Source organism: Cupressus sempervirens, chromosome 1 (genome assembly GCF_028749045.1).
Source record: "Cupressus sempervirens isolate cs-2001-9-10 chromosome 1, ASM2874904v1, whole genome shotgun sequence".
NCBI classification, from domain to species: domain Eukaryota; kingdom Viridiplantae; phylum Streptophyta; class Pinopsida; order Cupressales; family Cupressaceae; genus Cupressus; species Cupressus sempervirens.
This window is the reverse complement of record NC_143118.1, coordinates 330436105-330446146: the sequence shown is the minus strand read 5'-3', so window position 1 is coordinate 330446146 and position 10042 is coordinate 330436105.

The following is a 10042-nucleotide window of genomic DNA, read 5'->3' as shown; positions in this document are numbered from 1 at the left end:
ATTTTTTTTTTACCAAACAAAGACCAAGGAACTCACAATCTCTTATTTTTCTAAGGTCAACTACCAAGGATCTAATTTTTCTCAAGAGTGTCATGTCCCAAAATTTTAATGTAAATTTTTTAAATTAAATTAATTAATTAACTGGTCTTAGAATTTAAATAATATAAGGACCTTTAATTAGTTACTTTAACTAATTAATATGGGGCCCAAGTTAATATTTGGATTTATGGTTCTAATTGATTTAATATATCTTGGACCTATTTTTATTTTAGTTTCCGTTGGTAAGTGTTTCCGTCGGCTATCTTTGTACACCCTCAGAAAGGTTTTCCCTGACGAGTATTTAAGCACAGCTTGTAGGTAGTCATAGATTGGCAATTTGGATTATTTTCGCTATACTGTGAATTCCTTTAGGGGATTCTCTGTTGTTTTCCATTTCGGAAGTGAAAGATCTTCCCTACTTGGATCTCCAGTTTTAGTGGGCTTCAACCCTCACCCTATTCCGTCGTCTCTAATACTTCACTCGGATCTAGCAAATTGGAGCATCATCTTTTGACATATATATTACTAAATGGAATATTCGTATTCAAGCATCTAATATTATGTCTAGATTTCATCTAAATATATTTTGTTTGTGTATGAACAAGATTGTATTCAGATTTGGGCTCAGATACCTAACCGTGTGGCCTCCTGTCATTCTCGTATTGCTTACTCCTTGACCATACGGCCTTCACCCATATGTTTATCCATATTACTCAATATTTCATTTGTACGACTCTGTATATCTGCCACCATATGGCCTTGTTCACATCTTACCTCTACACCATATGGCTTCACCTCTATTCATCATACGACCAACACCCATGATTGCTCCCTTGTCTCCACTGTACAGCCTCTACACATTCCTCCTCCCTCCACCATACTATCCCAGTTGTGCCACCATACACCCTCCTCACCTCCATACGACCATGACATAGACACCATACGACCAACCCTTTGGCACTGTATGACCCATCTGCACCAATATTATTTTTGTGTACGGCCATCCTCAACGTCACACTCGATCCATACTACACTTTGTAGCTATTCAACAGGAACAAAATTGAGATTCAATGAAATCTTGTCTTCAACGGCATCGGAACATTACAGTGGTATTAGAGCATAAACCTTTTGCGAACATCTCCGAAACATTCGAAAACATTACCACAACTGTTTGGGAGCATCTATGAAACTTTTGGGAATATTACCGAAATTGTTTAGAACATTACAGTGGTATTAGAGCAGAAACCTTTCGAGAACATCTCCGAAACCATTTCGGGAACATCTCTAAAACTTTCATGAACATTACCTAAACTATTCGAAACATTATAGTGGTATTAGAGCCGAAACCTTTTGGGAACATCTCCAAAACTATTTCGGAAGCATCTTTGAAACAATTGGGAATATTGTTGCAACTGTTCGAGATCATCTCTAAAACTTTCAGGAACATTACCAAAACCATTCGAAACATTACAATGGTATCAAAGCTAGTGATCTTGCCAACCTACTAGGATGATTGAGAGATTTTGGTACTTGGATCACACTATGGACCCTAATAGTGATGGAGAGTGGTGGTTGAAGGCACTACAAAGGACTGACAAAGAGCTCAGTGGGGGTGTTGATCTTCCATTAGATATATTGGAAGTTTGTTTGTGTCAGGTGAACCAATTACCTTCAAGATTTATATAGGGAATCCTCTTGCCAATTAAGGAGACCTTAAGTCAACCTAGGCTTTTGAGACACCATGATAAGGATAAAATATTAGTAGTTGCAGCATGTCTCAGGGAGGTCTTGAGAATTTCATCTCCTAAAGCACCATATGATGATAACACCATGATAGAGATATTGCAATTGATAGTTGATAGCTTTCAAAGTCTTAATGACTTTAGTAGTGACCCTTTTGGTAGGAGATCTGCAATATTGGAGAATTGTGCAAATGTCAAAGTAAGTAACCTTCTCTTAGATCTCGAATTGAAAAAGTTGGTCCACAATATGTTTCATCACTTCTTGGTCACCATCAAGGAAGATCATGATACTAAGATTTCAGTTGTTATGGAGAGTCTTATGATTTCGTGCATTGAAGAGATGGATGAAATATCCCAACCCATCACATCTATGTTATGGGTTGTTCATAATCTAGAATGTATTCCCTCTATAGCAACATATAGATTGGTTAGTAATGTTTTCAAGCATTGTGAAGAAAAACTAATATCTCATTTGCACAAGTGGAAGAAAATGACTAACAACAATAAGGGTGATGCTTTATGAGAGGAGAATGAAGGTATTATTATAGGACCACTCCTAGAGGATTTGCTAAATCTTTCTACTACACCAACATGGGGAGAACACCAAAAAAATGAAGAAGTTGCTTGCACAGATCTTGTGAAGACATGGACGGATCAAGTTGTTCCCATCATCAAAGTTGTGCCTGAGGTTGTGTCTATCATGGAGGTTGTGTTTGTTGTTGAGGCTATGTGTTTGTCACTAAAGCAATGTCCATCATTGTTTTCTTTCCCGTTGCTAGGGTTGTATATCTATCACCATCCTTGTGTTTGTCACCATCATGTCCATCATCATCATGTTGTTCACTGATGCCAAGTTTGTGTCTGTCACCATCATGTTCATCACCATTGTGTCTGTCATTGTCATGTCCATCACTATCATGTCTATCATTGGTGTCGAGTTTGTGCCCATCACCATCATGTCCTTCATCGTCATCAAGTTTGTGTCTATCACCATTGTGTCTACCATCGTGTCCATCATCGACGTTGAGTTCATGTCTATCATTGAGTTTACATCCATCATTGACGTTGAGTTTGTATCCATCACTGATACAAAGGCTCTATCCATCATCAACTTTGTGTCTATTACCATTGTATCCATCACTGATGTCAAGTCTATGTCTATTGTTGAGTTTGTGTCTGTCATCATTGTCATATTTTTCATCATTGTGTCCATCACTGATGCCAAGTTTGTGCCCATCGTCGAGTTCGTGTATGTCACCATCATTGTGTCTATCACCATCGTGTCCATCACCGTCTATCACCATCATGTCCATCACTGTCATGTTCGTCACCAACGTCAAGTTTGTGTCTATCATCAAGTTTGTGTCCATCCGTCACCGATACTTAGTCCATCATCGAGTTCATATCCATCACCTTTGTCCTGTCTATCACTATGTCCTTCACCAATGTTGAGTTCATGTCATCATCAAATTCATGTTTGTTACCATTGTGTCCATCACCAACGCCGAGTTCATTTCCCTTGTCAAGTTCATATCTATCACCATCGTGTTAGCCACCAACATCAAGTCTATGTTTTTTGTCGAGTTCATGTCTGTTACCATCGTTGTGTCCATTGTTGTCACCATCTCCATATTTGTCATCATCATTGTGTCTATTGTCATAATTACCACCTTGTCTATTGCCATGTCTGACACCACTATCGTTGTCATGTATGTCATCTTCATTATATCCATTATCATCACTATAGTTGTGTCTATTACCAAGTTCATCATCATGTTCATCACCATCATTGCATCTATCAATGTTGTCGTGTCTGTCACCGACGTCAAGTTTGTATCCATTGTCAAGGGTATATTTGTCACTATGATAATATCTATCGACGACATCATGACTGTCTTTGTCATCATTGTATGTTCATCATTATGACTGCACCAGTCCCAGTAGCTACATTTTTCACCATTGAGACATTTCTCGTTGTCAAGGCTCTATCCATCATCGAGGTTCTGTGTGCCATTGAGGTTTTATCTGTAGCTAAAATATGGTTTGCCACCGAAGTACTCTCCATTGAGTTTTTTTTGCCAAGGTTCCCTTTACTGAGGTACTCCTTATTGAGGCTCCCATCATCATAGCAAAATTCACCAAAGCTCATGTCATCGAGGTTCTCACAGTCGAGCCCACCTTCATCAACATTCTCACCACTAAAGATCTCTTTATCAAGGTTTCATCTATCAAGAATATAATAATGATTATTGTGGTTGTGTCAATGAGTAAGTTAGTGCCAACATTAGCATCTATGTGCATGACCATACCTAAAGATATTTTTGGATATGATGACATAAAATATTTCATCAATTTGTATCATTGGGATCCTAGTGAGGGATACAACCATGTGTATATTAGAGTGGCACAATGAAAGTTTGATAGCAATGTGGTGCTACAGAAGATTGATGTCATTTCACTTGTCTTGCCTGCACTATTGATTTGGGACCCTGGAGTTGTTGGTGTTTCGTCAGATGATGGATAGCTTGAGGGAAAGCAATCTTTGGGCAATGAGGATTTTTCATGTCCCCAAATTTTAAGGTAATTTTTTAAATTAAATTAATTAATTAACTAGCCCCGGAATTTAAATAATGTACAAAGGACCTTTAATTAGTTACTTTAATTAATTAATATGGGGCCCAAGTTAATATTTGGATTTGTAGTTCCGATTGATTTAATATATCTTGGACCTATTTTTATTTTAGTTTCCATTGGTAAGTGTTGCCATCGACTATCTTTGTACACCCTCGAAAAGGTTTTCCCCAATAGGTATTTAAGCATGGCTTGTAGGTAGTCGTAGATTGGCAATTTGGATTATTTTCGCTATACTATGAATTCTTGTGGGGGATTCTCTATCATTTTCCATTTTGGAAGTGAAAGATCTTCCCTAGTTTTATCTCTAGTTTTGGTGGGATTCAACCCTCACCCTATTTCGTCGCTTGTAATACTTTGCTCGGGTTTGGAAAATCGAAGCATCATCCTTCGACATATATATTACTAAAAGGATTATTCATATTCAAGCCTCTAATATTGTGTTTGGATTTCATCTAAATCTATTGTGTTTGTGTATGAAAAAGATTGTATTCAAATTTGGGCTCTATTTTTTCACCACTATATTACTGTGTTCACATCTTACCTCGACACCATATGGATTCACCTCTATTCACCATATGGCCAACACCCACGATTTCTCCCCTATCTCCATCGTACAGCCTTGATACCATATGACCTCTGCACATTCTTCCTCCCTCCATCGTACTATCATAGCCATGCCACTGTACACCCTCCTCACCTTCGTATGGGCAAGACATAGACACTATACAACCATCCCTTTGGCACTGTATGACCCATCTACACCAATATTATTACTCTGTACGACCATCTTCGATATCAAACTCGATCTGTACTACACCCTCTAGCTACTTGACATGAACAAAATTGAGATTCAGTGAAATATTGTATTCAACAACATTAGAACATTACAATGGTATAGAGCATAAACCTTTCAGGAAAATTTGTGAAACTATTTTAGGAGCATCTCTGAAACATTCAAGAACATTACTGCAACTGTTTGGGAGCATCTTTGAAACTTTCAGGAACATTACTGAAACCATTCAAAACATAATAGTGGTATCAAAGTAGAAACCTTTTGAGTATCTTCGAAACCTTTTTAGGAGCATCTCTGAAACATTCAGGAACATTATAGTAACCGTTCAGGAGCATCTATGAAACTTTCGAGAACATTACCAAAATCGTTCAGAACATTACAGTGGTATCAGAGTAGAAACCTTTTGGGAACATCTTCAAAACCATTTTGGGAGCATCTCTGAAACATTCGAGAACATTACCACAACCATTTGGGAGCATCTTCGAAACTTTTGGGAACATTATTGGAACTATTCAGAACATTACAAAGAGAACTTGCACAACAAATATAAATATAAAAGAGCCACTCATTAGCCCATTATAGATAATTGATCTAAAACACCTTTCATGGGCTAAGTTTTGTACATTTTTGGTACAAGAAGTGCAATGTGTTTTCTACACTAGTTTTTCAGGTGGGCAAAAACATCATGTGTGTGTTTTCCATCAGTGTAACTTGGCTTTCCACTAGAAGATCTTAGGCACACCACGATGGGAAACACTATGCTAGTAACTCCTATTGGGGTAACATTTTTTGTCTCTAATAAATGCTTAGCTGAAAATATTATCTTTTCTCACTCGTGAGATCAATGGTTCATATTTCATCATGTGAGCATGATTAATCTAGGATGTGAAAAACATTAAGTTCACACAGTTGTGATAAAAAAACATCATGTATCTTTTGCAATGTGGGTCTCGGTCACTTTATTTTCATAGATTTAGATGTTAGCCACCTTTTCTAAGATTGATGAATCATATTTTATTGCACTTTCACAATTAAATATAAGGAGCATGAAATGTTAAGTGCAGAATTCTGTAACACTAAAAAGGTTTTGTATTTTTTACCATTTTGGCAAAAATGTTGTATGCTTTCACACTTACGCTAATTTTTACTAGTGACTGAGATACAAACCAAGAGTAGAATATTTATTTTCTAATTGCATTTTTTGGGTTCTACATGCAATACAAATATGTGTTCTTCCTTTGTGACCACTTACATGGATCTAATATATACAAAAATCAGATTGCTCTAATTTATTCCACTTGCGTTGTTTCTTCCTTCTAGTGGGTTATTTGTTGTTACTTTATATTCAAATGTATGCATGGGATTAGATTTTCTTTAATATTTTTTTACTTGTAATTTCGTAGCTTAACACTAGTGTGGTTGGAGTTTGAACTTCATTGTTGTAATTTGAGTTATGTCTGACCTATAATGGAAAGCTTTGTACATATTTTTTGGGTTTTCCTTTTTTTCTCTTGTAGTAGCTATCCTCTGTGTATATAGATTTATATTTGCCTTATATCAATGAAAATTCGTGTTTTACCCCCTTTCACCATTCAACTAGCTTGTGTATATATCTTGTCTTGTATTAGTGTTTCTCTTTTGTATTCCAATTTTATATATTGTGTCTAATTTTCTTATGGGTGTTATATTGTGAATGTTTCTTTCCTTTTATCATCTTATTGGTCTAGACCTTCATATGAGTCCTTAGAGGGTAGATTAAAGTGAAATTTATGTATATTATGAGGCTTTGTTGGTATTTTGTGTAGCTACAAACAAGAAGAAATCATGTCTCACTCTAGTGCACTACTTCACTTTAATTAAAAGAAATCCTTCTCTCTTTTCCTAAAAAAATGTATTTAAGTACACATCAATTGTAAGGAAGTTCAACTTCTTCAAAGATTCAACCTTAAAGCACAAGTCCTACACTTGGACATTGTTTCATTTTTCAAAAGGCTTTTTGGGGGTCAAGTGTTGGAATTACTTAATGGAAAAGTGAATTCTGAGAGGGGGTGAATCAACACTTCAAAAATTTAACCACAACATATTCACCACACATCCATCTCATAATCTAATCTACAAACTAAAATAACTATCCATGCATTTCATACATAACTTAAAGAAAATAACATTTGACACAAGATATTGGTTACAAAAACCCTCTAAAGAGAAGGTAAAACTAAGGTGGGGATGACACTCACCAATCCTTACTACTGCAATTGTAAAGTTTACCCAATTATGGTTACAATGAGTTTCATCATAAACTATGATCTACCCTATGAGGGGTTTTCCCTATCAAAGGCTACAAAGATTGTTAGGTCTCACCTTGTTAGAGGATTTTAAGTCACAATGAAGTAAGCACTCTATTAAGAGATTTACAAGAGCCTATTAGAAATCAAAACCTATTAAGGATACTCTATTAGGAGATTTACTCTATATCACCTGTTAAAATGATTCAACACCATGATCCTTCAGTTAGCACCTCACTACTAGATGTTAGATCTTCTCTTTCCTGATGTATACTTGATCCTTCTAATAAGATATGTCTCCTTTACCCTTCCTCTGCTTTGTTTTTTTCTCTCTAACTGATTCTGCAATTCATACCTTGGTATCAACCTCCTTAGCCACCATGAATGTCCTCTTTCCTCTTAGCATTCATCTTCTTGCACATACAAACTTTTAAGGGTTTTTCCTCCCTATATAAGCATCTTTATGGGTAGGCTAGGGCTTGATCAATGGCTATGGTTGATCCATATTGCCGCTTATTTCATATCTTTTTCTGATTGGTTGCATGTCATGCATAGGGATTCTCAATACACATTCATACTTATCTTCTAGAATCATAAAATGATCATTGGGTAAGCCCAAAAATGGTTTACATAGAAGTTTGTGCCATTACAAACAATTATGCCAAAAATTGTTTACTTGGCACCCAAAGTCTTTGATGCTCAACCATCACTATATCTTCAATGTTGTAACTTGGCTTCTAAATGGCTCGACATACACTATTTACTTGACACTTGAATCACTCAGTATGTATAGACTTTGTCGTCACTTGAGTGACTGGGCACATACTATCTTCTTGACACATACTAGTGTTGGACACTAACTAAGTATATTGCTTAACATGCATTGTCTAACAACTTATGCTTGTTTTACTCTTTACACTCGGCTCATACTATTACTCTGCTAGAGTATGAATTAAGTGTTTTGTCACTACTTTGTCAAAACCAAAATGAGATCAAAAATCTTGCCATTACTTGGCTTCCATGAAAAATTACAAAATTTCCAAAATTCCAAAACTAATGACTTATCTTTCATACCTCATTTCTCCAAAAATTTATAACCCCTTGACTAGATGTTTTTTTTTTGTATCTAAATTTTGTAATCCTACTGAGTAAATGTTTTCTCTTTTGATGTCCCCTATTTCTACATTAGTACTCCCCCTTACTCAAAATTTTACTACGCACATTACTTTCCTCTTATTTCCTCACTTTCCTCTTTTGTATCTATTCCTCCTTTTTTTGACACGTATGTCCTATGTGGTACTCAAATAGTGTGCTTATCCAAAAAATGTTTTATGGGTCTCCATTATTATTTTCAATGTTGCATCCAAGTTGTTGCATGCTACCTCCAAAGATTGGTATTGAATATCTAGTTGGGCAGAAAGGTCAACTAAGCCATTATGAGTTGAAAGTTGATTATATTTCTTCATCAATAATTCAACAAAGACTAGTTCCTTATACAACACTTCCATGTGTGGGGTCAACATGGATTGGATACTAATCAAGGTAGCTCTTATATTTGTATCTTGTATTTTTAACTCAACTAGCTTACCTTGAGTTGTTAGTAGCCTATGGAAATATGATTGACTTTGACTAGGAGATAGTTGCAATGTTGTACTTGTTAGCTGTAGATCTCCTTGCAGTTGGTCAATAGCCCTCTGTACTTCCTGTGTAAATAGATTCACATCACATAGATTGGTGTAAAGAGAGAATATGTTATCCAACACATTCTTCACACTCTCCACTTTGGTTGCTAGATCAACTTGTCTTAGTACAATAGCACTGGATATCTTTTCAAGTACTTTAGAACAAAATTTTCTCTTAGACCATTCTAAAAGTTTTAAATTTGAATCCAAGTCTTCATCTCTAATCTTGTCAACAATGTTTACAAGTTTCTCAATGATAGGTTTCTCTTCATTTGGCTCTAGAAGGATGAAAGCATCAAGAAATATGTCTTTGATGTCATAAAGAACTTGCTTCTTCTTATGCTCCCTTCTTAGCAACTCTTGATGTTTCTTTCTTTGTAGAGCTTCCTGTAGAATGCTCATCTACTCTATGATGATTGTGTTAAAATAAAAATTTGGTAGTTTAATCACCTCATCTAGGCTTAAATCTCCATAAGATGTGTCATCTTGACTCCTTGATATTTCTACACTTGGCCTTGATATATATTAAGGTGTGGCATCTGTGTTCAACCTTTGAACAGTTTGACTAGTAAGAGGAGATACATAAACTGGTAGTGTGACCAATGTCTATATGGAAATTTGTTCCTTTGGCTTAGTAGTCAAAGTTGACTCTTTAGTCTAATTATCCTCCTTTACTTCCTTTTGAACTTCACTTTGAACTTGTGAAATAGGTACAAGACTAGCTTCCCGACCTATGTGAACTTTAGTTCCATCTTTTTCAATAGTTAATATGACTTGCATTCCTAAAATGTTTGGCACTAATGTATCTACATTCTATGTCACTGCCTCCTTCACCTGAAATACCACTACAAGCATTGCAACTTGAGT